General features: G+C 40.9%; 1 protein-coding gene across 1 annotated transcript in view; it reads left to right on the top strand.

Moving 5' to 3' along the window:
* syngap1a (synaptic Ras GTPase activating protein 1a) overlaps positions 1-15,000 on the top strand; it is a 65,706-nt gene that overhangs the window by 22,536 nt on the left and 28,170 nt on the right.

A 15,000-nucleotide genomic window follows, 5' to 3' on the forward strand; every position in this document is an offset into this window, starting at 1 on the left:
AATGGGGATATGTTGTCATGGAAACAGGAAATGCTTATTGTTTCACCCTCTGTTTACACATTGGAAGATTCCTTGCAGAATCATTTAATAATGCAGGCTCTTCTGGACCAAACCATTGTGGTATAAATAGGGTGTTAGCAGCTTTCAACTCAAACACACACAAATACAGAACCGCAAACATTCATTTGTCAAAAAGGTCAGTGTCTTGCAAGCGGTCTATGCTTTATTAGCTTGTCATAGTGCTTCCATGTATAAGGTTGTTGTAAATGAGGTTACAGACAAGAGCATAATATCCATCAGTAAGTTGAGAGCATGGTTTGTGCTGTCTCTGGATTCTGTTGAACAGCTCCAGACATGTTGCTTTTCAGAGAAGCCCAAGAGTTACTAATGTTGCACAACTGGCTTAACTGAAAATCCACTGAGAAGCACTGCAAAGATCTTTCTAATTTGCACTGTATTTTACCATAAATACTGTGTGTGTGTGTGTGTGTGTGTGTGTGTGCGCGCGCGCGCGCGCCCATGTGCGTGTGCATGCGCTCTCGTTCCCGCGCAGTCGTGTTCATGAGTGTGTGTGTGAGTGTTGGGGGATGCTATCTTCCCCATTCGTCATGAGGCAAAAAGCGGTCGTGAATGGAAACGCTAGGAACATGTAGAAAGCAACGCGCCTCTCACCATGCATTTCTCAGTAAAACGCGCTGTTGCATATAACGCGCTGTAATCTTTGAAAAATCCTAAAGTTATGTCTTAAACAATTCGCTTTCCTGTATAAATATAGCTTTCATTTCATCAGTCAGGTCATTTGAATGCGCCATGGAATATTGCAGATTTTCTTAGAGAGAAGACTGCAGTTTTAAGGAAACCAAGCTTCGATTGAAGAAGGAATTTCAGTCGAGAAGTCGAGATGCTGTAGTGAATTGCTGCAGGTCGGCGTTGGTCGCATGTCTCTCTTGACTAACGCAGCAGTGGGGAGGATATTACAGTTGGCATAAATCCTCACCCAGGGATGTGTGGCTTGGTCGGCTATTATTATCGGAACTAAGAGGCGTGCATCTGTAATAATCAGCTGGAGAAAATGGCTGTCTTCAGAAAATAGCCAATTTGCCATATACGATTTTATGTTCACACAGGGGACGAAAAACTTTAATTGCTGTGTGTACACTAAAGCCCGAGTCCATTTGAAACCGCCGGCTGCTGTTTCTATTCCAAGTAATAATCGCTGAGGAAAAAAAAATAAAAACACGACCAAAACATGAGAGAATTCAACCTCAGCGTGGATTCTGTAAGTTACCGAGGAAACGGTTGTGAGAATACGATTCATTTGGACGCTAGCGAGACAACGGGAGGAGAAGAGTCCAGGAAAAAAGCTAAACGAGAGGCCGAGACTACGGAGCTATTGGTCGGATTGCTCACAGCGACACAGCCGCTGCGCAAAACGGACGGGTGGTGTACTAAGAGAGAGCCTAATTTTCGTGAGCTGTTATAACAGAGACTTTTAAAAGAATGTTGTCTAACAATTTGCCTTCTTAAGACATCTTGCGGATACTGGCTAATTGTTGTTATTTGTCGTTTGTTTAAAATTACCGAATAAATTTCAGTATTTGCATGATCTAAAATCGTAGAAAACGCTTGTGTCCGGACAAACACGTTTTAATCACCCTGGTCTGTCTTTATTTTACTGAGTTTCCCAAAAATAAAAGATTATCAACGGTGTAAAAATATTACTAGCTTCCCATCAACTTTTGACAAGAGCCTCGTTCATATTCTCTCCACTAAACAATCTGCTCACAGGGTCTATACAAATTAAAGCATTCGTACTGTGCTCCAAGCTCTTAACATGTTGATGACCACTTTGAAATAGCTGTGCTTAATCTACGCCCTGTTAGAGAACGGACTCTAGCAAGGACAAACCTCCTTAGAAGGTTATTCTGTTTTACTGAGCATACAAAGACAGTTTCACAAGATAAAAATGTGTCAGAAGCTGAGAATGGAGAAAATGAGTTGTGGGACAAAATGAGAAAACTGTAAATGGCCTGTCTGGAGCTCCCTACGCGAAGACACTCTCAGCATAGCAAAATCAGCAAAGTAAAGAACTAACACAAGGATGGCAGCTCAGCTCTGAAAGCCCCCAAAAACTCTTGGTAAGTCCACTTCTTCCTCAAGTGAATATTCACAGCAATTCCCACATTTACCACAACTCTACACTTTCCATTTACTACAGTTTGTTACTCTGGTGTTCATGTTTAGAATAGACTATCAAGATGTATGTACACTGCCAAATAAACCAATTAGACACAGACGTATCTTACACAGTTGTCCTTTGGGTCTTAACTGAAATGTGTCGCTCTCCTGTATGAACCATAGTGATACAGTGTCAGAATGTGAGAAACTGAACTGCTTAATTACCTATGATTTCTTCTGGTTGTCATTATTGAGGTCTTAGTCTGTGAACATTGTATGTTGCACATCACTTGCACATTGGTGACATAATTTTACCTCAACAAATGCTGATGGTTATGCTATGTACCACCTATGAGCTCAAGGCTCTGCCCACAGGTAGAATAACTGGATAGTCATACCACTGTGACCTGTTGGTATGATACTGGACAGTCATACCACTGTGACCTATTGGCATGATACTGGACAGTCATACCACTGTGACATACTGGTATGATACTGGACAGTCATACCACTGTGACATACTGGTATGATACTGGATAGTCATACCACTGTGACATACTGGTATGATACTGGATAGTTATACCACTGTGACCTATTGGCATGATACTGGACAGTCATACCACTGTGACCTATTGGTATGATACTGGATAGTCATACCACTGTGACCTATTGGCATGATACTGGACTGTCATACCACTGTGACCTATTGGTATGATACTGGACAGTCATACCGCTGAACAAATACAGATGAGCTTGTATGCAAATATGGCAACACACCTTAGCTGAGCTAACCCTAACCCAACACACATTAGCTGAGCTAACCCTAACCCTAACCCAACACACATTAGCTGAGCTAACCCTAACCCTAACCCAACACACATTAGCTGAGCTAACCCTAACCCTAACCCAACACACATTAGCTGATCTTGAGACACTTTTAAGTGGATCCATTGAGAATATGTGATTTGCATTTTGTTTGCTGTGTCTGCTACTTAATGAGTCTGTGGTTTTGGGCTTAGCAGTGCTATGAAGACACAAACATTTAAGACACACAGCCAGATGACTTTGTTTTGTGGTGAGAAAATGAGTTTGTAAATGTGTCCTGGTTAACATAACTTAAAATGTATAACTTATTTACAGTCATTTTGACATGGCGCCTCTGTTCCAATAGTCTGTGAAACAGATGTACTAAAGGGAGCAGTATACTGGTGTGTGTAATATAGGGACAGTATACTGGTGTGTGTAATATGGGGACAGTATACTGGTGTGTGTGTAATATGGGGACAGTATACTGGTGTGTGTGTAATATGGGGACAGTGTGCTGGTGTGTGTGTAATATGGGGACAGTGTGCTGGTGTGTGTGTAAAATGGGGACAGTGTGCTGGTGTGTGTGTAATATGGGGACAGTGTTCTGGTGTGTGTGTAATATGGGGACAGTGTTCTGGTGTGTGTGTAATATGGGGACAGTGTTCTGGTGTGTGTGTAATATGGGGACAGTATACTGGTGTGTGTGTAATATGGGGACAGTGTTCTGGTGTGTGTGTAATATGGGGACAGTGTTCTGGTGTGTGTGTAATATGGGGACAGTGTTCTGGTGTGTGTGTAATATGGGGACAGTATACTGGTGTGTGTGTAATATGGGGACAGTGTTCTGGTGTGTGTGTAATATGGGGACAGTGTTCTGGTGTGTGTGTAATATGGGGACAGTGTTCTGGTGTGTGTGTAATATGGGGACAGTGTTCTGGTGTGTGTGTAAAATGGGGACAGTGTTCTGGTGTGTGTGTAATATGGGGACAGTGTTCTGGTGTGTGTGTAATATGGGGACAGTGTTCTGGTGTGTGTGTAATATGGGGACAGTGTTCTGGTGTGTGTGTAATATGGGGACAGTATACTGGTGTGTGTAATACAGGGACGGTGCCAGCCACAGTTGACCAGAAACATTGTCTACATTTACATGGGTGATGGTTGCATGTCAGAAGGTCAAAATATTTGTCATTATTTGATAAAGCCTGATAGTTTGCTTGTCAATACAGAGAGTCCTTCCAACATATTACCATGACCTTTCCATTTGAGTTTCCGCACTAAGCTTTCACCTGTAAAGGGTAACATGCAAACATTTATCTGTAGCCCAACCATCAGTTTGAGTCTGAAGAGTAATATTACTTTTAAGGGAGTTTCCACAGTTTCCAGTAACAACATTCTGAGTATATAGGACCCACCTACTTTCTCCCAGAAGTCCTCTCTCTTCATATTATAGGAACGTTAGACTGTGTAGTACTTACAGTGCTTAACACATGTCTGGTTCTCATACCCAGAACTGTAGCTGTCACATACATGCAGTGGGCTACAACAGGCTAAGTCTTGGTATATTATATATCCACTGGTTCAGTCTTTTCTCCTCTCAGTTTTAATTTTGTTTCCCTTGTTGATTATCAGCAGGAGAGAAGTATTATTAATTTTTTATGAACCCCACATTCCGAAGTCAACCGTATGTCTGCAGATATTAATATTGAAAATAAATTCATATTTGTGTTAGAGTTGAGAAAGTGGTCATTGTCTTTGTGCCTCATGTTGCTCTCTCTGTGTGAAGTCAGTGTGACTTTAACACAGAGAGTAATGACACTAACATTCTTGTAGAGAGGACAGAATCACACAGAGCTTTAAGATAATTTGTCATTTTTATCAAGCATATACTTTTTTTTTTCCTCAAATGAATCTGAGTTTACAGTGAGACAAATAAAAGAGACAAACAGAAAGGCCCAGAGCTAAAGTGAACCTCTAGTACACCCACACACATACTTTCTCTCTCTCTCTACCACCCTCTCTCTCCCTGAGTATGTAGTAGAGATAGCTTGACTAGGAGCAATTCCCACCCACACATACACACTTCAGTTTGACATTGCATTTACATTCTGAATAGAGACATGCATGTGCACAGCCATTACATACGCGCAATGCAATTGAAATGGACGTGTCATTATATAAGTGGCAATAACAGTAGATTCAAATAAACTCCACTAACCATTTCCTCAGGGAATTCGATTTTGGGGCTTGTTCTGATGGCTGGTTGCAGTGCTTTACATGCATGGTCAAAATCTGATATGCAAAGGTACATGACCAGATTGTCCTCACATTCCCAGACTGATGTGTGATTATATGAGTATGGATGTGTTATAGTGTGTGTGTGTGTGTGTGTAGTAGTAGTAGTATTGTATTAGACGTAAGAGTCAGCTATAGGGGAGAGACAGTATGTGCCATAGATGGATGTTCTGTATTTTATTCTTCACTTCTGTGTGGCAGTATCTTTTTGCAGCTGAAATGGAAGCACTTGGATCCGTTGCCATGGAGACCAAACAAAGAGATGGAATTCAGAATACAATATACTGTTGAAAAAGACTGAGAGAAAGGAGAGACAGTTTTAAACAAGAGTGAAATACCTGAAATTAAATCAATATAAACCTTAAGGACATGTGTGATGAAATGTGCATTTTAAGAGAAGATCTGTGTCCTGTTCATCATTAATCTTACCACCACGGACTCAATCGCTCTCCAGAAAATCATTCATCCTCTTCATTTTACCACAAGGAAGCCTGCAGTTTAGCCTCTGACAGACCTGTCACTCATTCTTAACTGACACTTGCCTAAAACACCCACTCATCTCTTTCACGTCTCTACACATGTTCTTAAAAAGTTCAAAGAAGCATTGTACGGCAGCAAACTGGTAGAGCATTCCAGTGCTAACGTATTGTTGCTGTGATGGATATGTTGTTATCACTCACATGCAACAAGGGATTTGCATCATGACCCAATCATGATCCAGCTTTTAATACCCATGAGACCAGTCTGCACCAATGAGCACTCACCCCACTCAGCCACATCCTAATGGTGCAGATATTCTGTTATACTGGGATAGTCTACAGAACATGCTAAGACCACCTACTGTGCAGGGAGAAATATTAGATTTATTGGTAATTGTGATTTAGGGAGAAGAAATAAATTCAGTTTTATTTTACTCAGTTTATTTCATCTAACTTATTGTCTTTGTAAATTATTTCAGTAACTGCAGTGTGAGAAGGCCACACGTAGCCCAAGGAAGTGTTAATAATGTTATTACAGAATCCAGGACTCACAATAGCTTTGCACCCTCCTCTGCTCCATCTATTTAGTCAGTGTAGGTGGGACTACATGGGAAAATGAACAGTCCTGCATGTTAATCCATTTAAAGTTTAAATACTGCCAGAGAGGGTAATGGGCTCTAATTCACTGAAGTAACACAATCTAACATCACATTTCTGTGGACTGTAGATGGTAGTGTAGTTATAGAATATGTCATTCTAACCCTGTACTTATTGTGGAAGAGTAGCTGGTCAGTGATAATAAAAGGCACTGCATACTTGGAAGAATAGAGAGAAATGTATTGCTAGGGTTACAAATAGATAGATAATCTCATTTCAGTATTCGACACAATGTAAAACTGTGTTTAGATAAATCAAATAGTTACTATGAATAATTTTGGTGCAGTATTTTCCCACACTGAACATAAAACAGGAAACATACAGTTAGAGATGCACCCGATCCACTTTTTTTTTAAGTTCCGATCTGATTCCATTACCTGAATTTGGATATCTGCTGATACCGATAGTGATACTGGCTAACATGAAGTCCTGCAGCCGGTTGCACCAGCAGAGCGTAAGTTCGATCTTTACCTTGTTCGAACGTAAATCAGCACTATGTTGCAATGTCTACCATAAAAAAAAGAGAGAAAAAAACGCTAATACGCTAATGCTAGCAACGGAGTTGACAGGCTGGCAGAACACAGTTTTGGTATTGCCAATTTGAACACTGTTACACCAAAGATTATGGTAATAAATCAGCTAAAGGTGAACCTTGATAACTTTTCTGTTACTATTGTTATAATGTTAACTTGACTCTTATTGTTTCTTTGTAGTTTCAATGTTATGTACTTTCAATGTTACGTAGTTTCAATGTTACGGTTTGCAACTCTGGTTGGCTCTTTTGTTAGTTGTTCAATTAAAGTTACTCTGTTAATTCAGTGAAAATTTGTTGCTAGACAACCTTCAGCACCGCGAGAGAGAGCACATTCCACAAAGCCCAGTGAATGAGCAAATGTACATTGGTACAAAATGAATACACACAAGAAATGAACATGTTACCTATTTTATTGTGAAATACACTGCCACCCTTGTAAGACACGCACCTATCAGGGTACATTCACGTGGGGCAGCCAGGCAGCTATCAACAGGCTTGTATGAAAGATTAAAAGAGGAAAAACTGTCTATGATAATTATTGCAAAGTGGACAGCCGTAGGCCTTTTCCCAGAATCAGCACAATGACTTATGCAGGCTACTATGCACAGCAAATGTCGAAAATGCCGTATTTCCTGTTTATATGGTGTGGTGCCGTTGATTGGGTTGAAATGATAAAAAACGCCATTACATGCAACAATATTTTGGTTAAGGAGCACTTTACGCACTAGTAGTTAAGTTGCAGCTTAAGCAGTGACGTGCACAGATGGTCAGAGGGGCAGCCCCACCCCTGCCCCCCCTCACACACACACATACACAAACATACGCACATAAGGTTTTGCACAATAGCATTTATAGAAAACCAGTACATTTAAATCTTGCCAATCAAAATGTCTCATACAAAATGTCGCCATGAAGGCTACCTCTAAACAGGACATTTGTGTTTTGACGGCAAAACAAACAGCCTATTAACAGCATTGTAAGCTGCAAAGACACATTGGACATGTTTCGTTTCATGTCGGCAGCAGAGGACTTTCAGGTGTTACAGGTTACAGATGTTTTGTAATAGCCTACATTTTAGCGACTAATGTTAAGGTTTTGCTCAATCATTACAGTTCGTTTTGCTTAATTGTTACTGTTCATTAACACTAGAAGCGCCGCGCCGGTTTGACCTACTTATACCTAGAAGTGGCGTCAAACTGATTTGAAGTTGTTGTCATTCTTTTGTCAACCTAGGTGTACATTATATTTGCGCTTGTAACAAGGACTCTTATTGAAACATGACCGGTAAGTTTCAGATTGTAAAATAAATTCTTTCCGGACTGGCAGGAAAAAATCCTCACGGAAACCCTGATAAGCACACAGCAGTGTTGCTAAAATACTTGTCAGAATGTGGCAAAATGTGTAAATAAATTCTAATTTAATCTTACACTAACTGTTAATATAACTTATGTTCCAAACTGAACTAGGGTTAGGGTTAGGGTTAGGGTTATTACGAGTGAATTACGTCAGAATCGGCACCCAGTACTGATATTAGATCGGATCGGCCCCGCCTCTACATACAGTGATGTGTATACTGAAGATCTAACAGATGTAAAAACCTGTTGTTTCCAAAAAGTTCATCCAAGGTACACATATATTAGATTTGACTAAGTGTGGGAGAAGAGGGCCCTGGCGGTGTGTAGAGAATGGCTGGGCAGCCCAGGTTTGGTCTGATGAAAGAATATATGTGTATAGCCTCTATATGATCTCATGTAGGAATCTCTAAAGTTCCTTTTGCCCATACTAAGACTCTCCAACCTTCACTATAGATGCATATTCAGTTCCATTAGATGTGTGTGGTGCCTTTTATAATACAAAGAGGTTTTAACAAATGTAAAGAATCACCTAACAAGTGCTAACAAGATGCAATTCCTCGTCTTACTTGATGAGCACGAGAAAAAATGAAATAGCAAAAGAGAGCGTAATCTGTTTCCTTAACATGGCTGACTCGTAATCTGATGGTAGATCCTTTTGAACACTGTCATTTAGGCATGAGAATGCAGGCGAAAAGAGTTTTCTAAGCTTCACAGAGACTGTGGCGTGAGAGGTAGTGTGGGTCTATCCGGTCCAGTATCCCATAAAGCAGCCTTGTGACAAGGTCCTTTGTAAAGCACTATATTAATAAAATTGAATTGGACTGAATTAGTGTTAATGTGAGTGCAGTAGTGTTAATTTATACATCTGTGTCAAATCTACAGCGTAGGTACGGCATAGGCTCTGCGTAGCTGTGTAGCCTACGCCGAAGCCTGACGCGCACCTCCCGAGGAATGTAACTACGCGTTACAGCAATGCGAGTCGAAGCAGACCAGAGCAACTGTGATTGGTCCGCTGGGTAGTATAACCCTCCTTCTTCCTCAGTCGGTGCAATGGTCATACACGCCATCTCCTCCAATGACTTCCATGTTTTCCATGTTGCGGTAATTTCAGTAGAAGTAAATGCGTTTATTAGCTCCAACTCCAACATGATCTGCTCAGTTTCAGTCGCAACTGTTTTCGGCAAAATGGTGGACTGAGCATGCGTTATTTTTACAGCTCTGTTTGTTTGTCCTTCAAAGTTTAGAAACTTGCCCTTCTTTGGAGCGCAAAACTTGTTTTACAGATATTGCTTTGCAAAGACTGAATTCTGACTTTTTATTTAACATTATTCTCGCTATCGTTTGCAATACATGAAGAAAAGCAACACAGTGGCATAGAAACCCCACCACAAACTAGCATTTTGGCGATGTAATTATAGCGCGACGCAGGCACACCAGTGCACAAGTATAAATGCTTACAACAGCATAGGCCACTCCTGTAGGCTCCGCCACAGTCTCCGCATAGAGCCTACGCAGAAGTATAAATCAGCCTTCAGTGTTAGTGTTGGTTTTATTAGTGTTATTGTGAGTGCAGTAGTGTTGATGTTAGTGTTGGTTTTATTAGTGTTATTGTGAGTGCAGTAGTGTTAATGTTAGTGTTGGTTTTATTAGTGTTATTGTGAGTGCAGTAGTGTTAATGTTGGTTTTATTAGTGTTATTGTGAGTGCAGTAGTGTTAGTGTTGGTTTTATTAGTGTTATTGTGAGTGCAGTAGTGTTAATGTTAGTGTTGGTTTTATTAGTGTTATTGTGAGTGCAGTAGTGTTAGTGTTGGTTTTATGAGTGTTATTGTGAGTGCAGTAGTGTTAGGGTTACTGTTGGTTTTATTCATGTTAGTGTGAGTGTCAGTGTTGTTTTTATTAGTGTTAATGTGAGTGCAGTAGTGTTAATGTTAGTATTGGTTTTGTTAGTGTGAGTGCAGTAGTGTTAGTGTGAATGCAGTAGTGGTATTGTTAGTGTTGGTTTTAGTAGTGTTAGTGTGAGTGTGATAGTGTTAGTGTGCATATAGTAGCATGAGTGCAGTCTTGTGAATACTGAAGTGATAGTGTGGATAGAGTAGTGTTAGTGTAAATACTGTAGTGTTAGTGTAAATACAGAACATTAGTGTGAATACACTACTATTAGTACTCAAGTGATTACTGTATTTTTAGTCCATATATATATATATATATATATATATATATATATATATATATACACATTTCACTCACCCAGGACAGGTGAAGTGTCAGGTGTGTGTGTGTGAGAGAGAGAGACAGAAAGGGAGTGTGTGTGTGTGTGTGTGAGAGGGAGAGAGAGAGTGAGTGAGTGTGCGGGTGTGTGTGTGTGTGTGAGAGAGAGAGAGAGAGAGAGAGAGAGAGAGAGGGAGTGTGTGTGTGTGAGAGAGGGAGAGAGAGAGAGGGAGTGTGTGTGTGTGAGAGAGAGAGAGAGAGTGAGTGAGTGTGCGTGTGTGTGTGTGTGTGTGAGAGAGAGAGAGAGAGAGAGAGAGAGAGTGAGTGAGTGTGCATGTGCATGTGTGTGTGTGTGTGAGAGAGAGAGAGAGAGAGTGTGTATGTGTGTATGTGTGTGTGCCTGTGAGTCATGTTTGCAGTGCTCCAGGCATATATATACTAAGGTCTATGAATCATCATTTGGAATAAAGACACATCCAACTCTCTTTCTCTATTTTTTAGTGCTTGCTCTTAGTCATCACTGCACAGGCTAAAGGAGGAAAGGATTTTTATTAGAGAGTTTTAAAGACAGAAGTTTTATGTTTAATGTTAAGCAAATTCTCATGTACATAAACAAAATATGTTCATATGTTCACACTAACTATTCTGGTATGTGTTTGTGGAAAAACCATTCTGTCTGGTCTGTGTCTGAGCAGTTCCATTACAGACATTCCCAGAACCTCATGTTAGAGCATAGATCCTTTTGGCCAGCATAGGAAATGGTACTAACTGAAAGGGCAAAACAAAAATTCCTAGAGAAGAGTTACCTAACCCCCCCCCCCCCCCTTTTTTGATTGCCACCTGTAAATGTGGGAGAAGAACAGAGTACAGCTGTGTCATTGTAGGACAACTCCTGTCCCATGAGCAAACATGTTTATCCACACATGGCCATCTGCTCACTGACTTATTGAGGTAAAACAGTTTGTCCTCTCGAAGGTCCAATCAATCATGTCGTCTAATTATCCAAAAGCAGATTTAAAGTACGACAAGTTGTGAGCCATTGACAAAGTTCATATTCCAACCAAGGAAGGCAGGAAGGCTCTGTAGACAGGTCTCTTTACAAAGACAGAGGAAGGCTCTGTAGACAGTCTCTTTACAAAGACAGAGGAAGGCTCTGTAGACAGTCTCTTTACAAAGACAGAGGAAGGCTCTGTAGACAGTCTCTTTACAAAGACAGAGGAAGGCTCTGTAGACAGGTCTCTTTACAAAGACAGAGGAAGGCTCTGTAGACAGTCTCTTTACAAAGACAGAGGAAGGCTCTGTAGACAGTCTCTTTACAAAGACAGAGGAAGGCTCTGTAGACAGGTCTCTTTACAAAGACAGAGGAAGGCTCTGTAGACAGGTCTCTTTACAAAGACAGAGGAAGGCTGTGTAGACAGGTCTCTTTACAAAGACAGAGGAAGGCTCTGTGGACAGTCTCTTTACAAAGACAGAGGAAGGCTGTGTAGACAGGTCTCTTTACAAAGACAGAGGAAGGCTCTGTAGACAGTCTCTTTACAAAGACAGAGGAAGGCTCTGTAGACAGTCTCTTTACAAAGACAGAGGAAGGCTGTGTAGACAGGTCTCTTTACAAAGACAGAGGAAGGCTCTGTAGACAGGTCTCTTTACAAAGACAGAGGAAGGCTCTGTAGACAGGTCTCTTTACAAAGACAGAGGAAGGCTCTGTAGACAGTCTCTTTACAAAGACAGAGGAAGGCTCTGTAGACAGGTCTCTTTACAAAGACAGAGGAAGGCTCTGTAGACAGTCTCTTTACAAAGACAGAGGAAGGCTGTGTAGACAGGTCTCTTTACAAAGACAGAGGAAGGCTCTGTAGACAGGTCTCTTTACAAAGACAGAGGAAGGCTCTGTAGACAGGTCTCTTTACAAAGACAGAGGAAGGCTGTGTAGACAGTCTCTTTACAAAGACAGAGGAAGGCTCTGTAGACAGGTCTCTTTACAAAGACAGAGGAAGGCTCTGTAGACAGGTCTCTTTACAAAGACAGAGGAAGGCTCTGTAGACAGTCTCTTTACAAAGACAGAGGAAGGCTCTGTAGACAATCTCTTTACAAAGACAGAGGCTGTAATACTCTTATCTGAAGAGATCTAAATGATCAACTTTTATGAAACATCTTATGATATAAAAATTGTGAAATATTATTGAGGTTGTCTTATGCCGTATTATTTGAATAAAACTACAATCAATCATAAGATATCTGATTGTCTTTTTATAATGCATGGGGAAACCATATAGGATGGTTACTGTTTTACATAGACGCAATCTTAGACAATCTGCAATGATGTTTTACCATAAACACATAACACTAGCTCATAAATGTACATTTTGGTTGGGAACTGTAGTATTTTTCTTTTTGCATTTGAGGAGTTTGAACGGTGAGAAAGCTGATATATGAAGACAATGTGTAGTTAAATAACTGGACAATCCAGAACTCCTTATGCACTGCAGACCAAACAGCCAGGCTTGGAATGATCCACATATATCTGTGAAAATGCCCCATTAAAAAGCCCTGATGCAGCTCAAGACACTGAAGCACTGACAGCAATAATCCATTCCTAACACTGATCTGTAATAATGAAGCATGACAGCACAGTGCAGGAAACTCTATCTTTAAAGTTACATAAATGTACACTTCCTCCCATCTGCATCTAATAATGTAAGACTACATTCTATTTTAAAGTACTTTTTTGAAGTATATATTTTATTTTATTAACTCTGTTTACTGAATTATTGTTACTAATGAGTATTTTGAGTGTTGAGTGTTGTGTCAGTGTTGACTGTTTTGAGTGTAAGTGTTGAATGTCAGTGTTGAGTGTCAGTGGTGAATGCTGAGTGTGTGAGTCAGTGCCAAGTGTTGTGTGAATCTCAGTGTTGAGTATGAGTGTCAAGCGTTGAGTGTTAGTATTGAATGTTGAATGTCAGTGTTTAATGTTAGTGTTGAATGTTTAATGTTTTAATGTTAGTGTTAAGTGTTGTGTGAATGCCAGTGTTGTGTGAGTGTCAGTGTTGAATGTTGAATGTCAGTGCTGAGTGTTAGTGTTTAATGTCAGTGTTGAGTGTTGCATCTGGGTTGAGTGTCAGTGTTGAATGTCAGTGTTGAGTGTCAGTGGTGAGTGTGTGAGTCAGTGCCAAGTGTTGTGTGAATCTCAGTGTTGAGTATGAGTGTCAGTGTTGAGTGTTAGTATTTAATGTTGAATGTCAGTGTTAAGTGTTCTGTGAATGTCAGTATTGAATGTGAGTGTCAGTACTTAGTGTCAGTGTTGAGTGTTAGTGTTGAATGTTGAATGTCAGTGTTGAGTGTTGCATGAGTATCAGTGTTGAGTGCAAGTGTCAGTGTTGTGTGAGCATCAGTGTTCATGAGCATTGTCTGAGAAACAGTTGCATTCTTGTCCTGTGTTTTTCACTGTGTTCTTGCCCTGTGTTTTTCACTGTGTTCTTGTCCTGTGTTTTTCACTGTGTTTCTGTCCTGTGTCTGTTGGGGAACCCATCACTTTTGCTTCTTTCCAAACAGCTCTGTCAGCGAGTTATTATTTTATCATGGCCTCTGAACTACTGGGAGAGAGAGAGAGAGAGAGAGAGAGATTTGTGCTTGGCAGGAGCATATTGGTCCCAGGTTTCCCTCTTGGCTCTTTAGCAGGGTGCTGCTGTATTGCCAGAGTAGAGGAATAGAGAGAGAGAGAGACAGATAGAGTTATGAGGCAGGATGAAGACAGGAATAGAGAGAGAGACAGACAGACAGAGTTATGAGGCAGGATGAGGACAGGAATAGAGAGAGAGAGAGACAGACAGAGTTATGAGGCAGGATGAAGACAGGGATAGAGAGAGAGACAGACAGACAGAGTTATGAGGCAGGATGAAGACAGGAATAGAGAGAGAGAGAGACAGACAGAGTTATGAGGCAGGATGAAGACAGGGATAGAGAGAGAGAAAGACAGACAGAGTTATGAGGCAGGATGAAGACAGGGATAGAGAGAGAGAGAGACAGACAGAGTTATGAGGCAGGATGAAGAGAGGAATAGAGAGAGAGAGAGAGAGAGAGAGAGACAGACAGAGTTATGAGGCAGGATGAAGACAGGAATAGAGAGAGAGAGAGACAGACAGAGTTATGAGGCAGGATGAAGACAGGAATAGAGAGAGAGAGAGACAGACAGAGTTATGAGGCAGGATGAAGACAGGAATAGAGAGAGAGAGAGACAGACAGAGTTATGAGGCAGGATGAAGACAGGAATAGAGAGAGAGAGAGACAGACAGAGTTACAAGGCAGGATGAAAGGAGTGATATTAAGAGGAGGAGACAGATACTGCCACAGTGAACAAACATTGTCAGAGTGTGGAGAGTGAGAGAGAGAGACAGAAAGAGGGTGATGGTTCTACTGGAATTATGTAAAGGAGCTGCGTGGGAGAGAAGGACAGAGACAGCAAGGGAGGGGAGGAGTATTTATAGCATCTAAAATA

The sequence above is a fragment of the Chanos chanos genome, chromosome 12 (genome assembly GCF_902362185.1).
Source record: "Chanos chanos chromosome 12, fChaCha1.1, whole genome shotgun sequence".
NCBI classification, from domain to species: domain Eukaryota; kingdom Metazoa; phylum Chordata; class Actinopteri; order Gonorynchiformes; family Chanidae; genus Chanos; species Chanos chanos.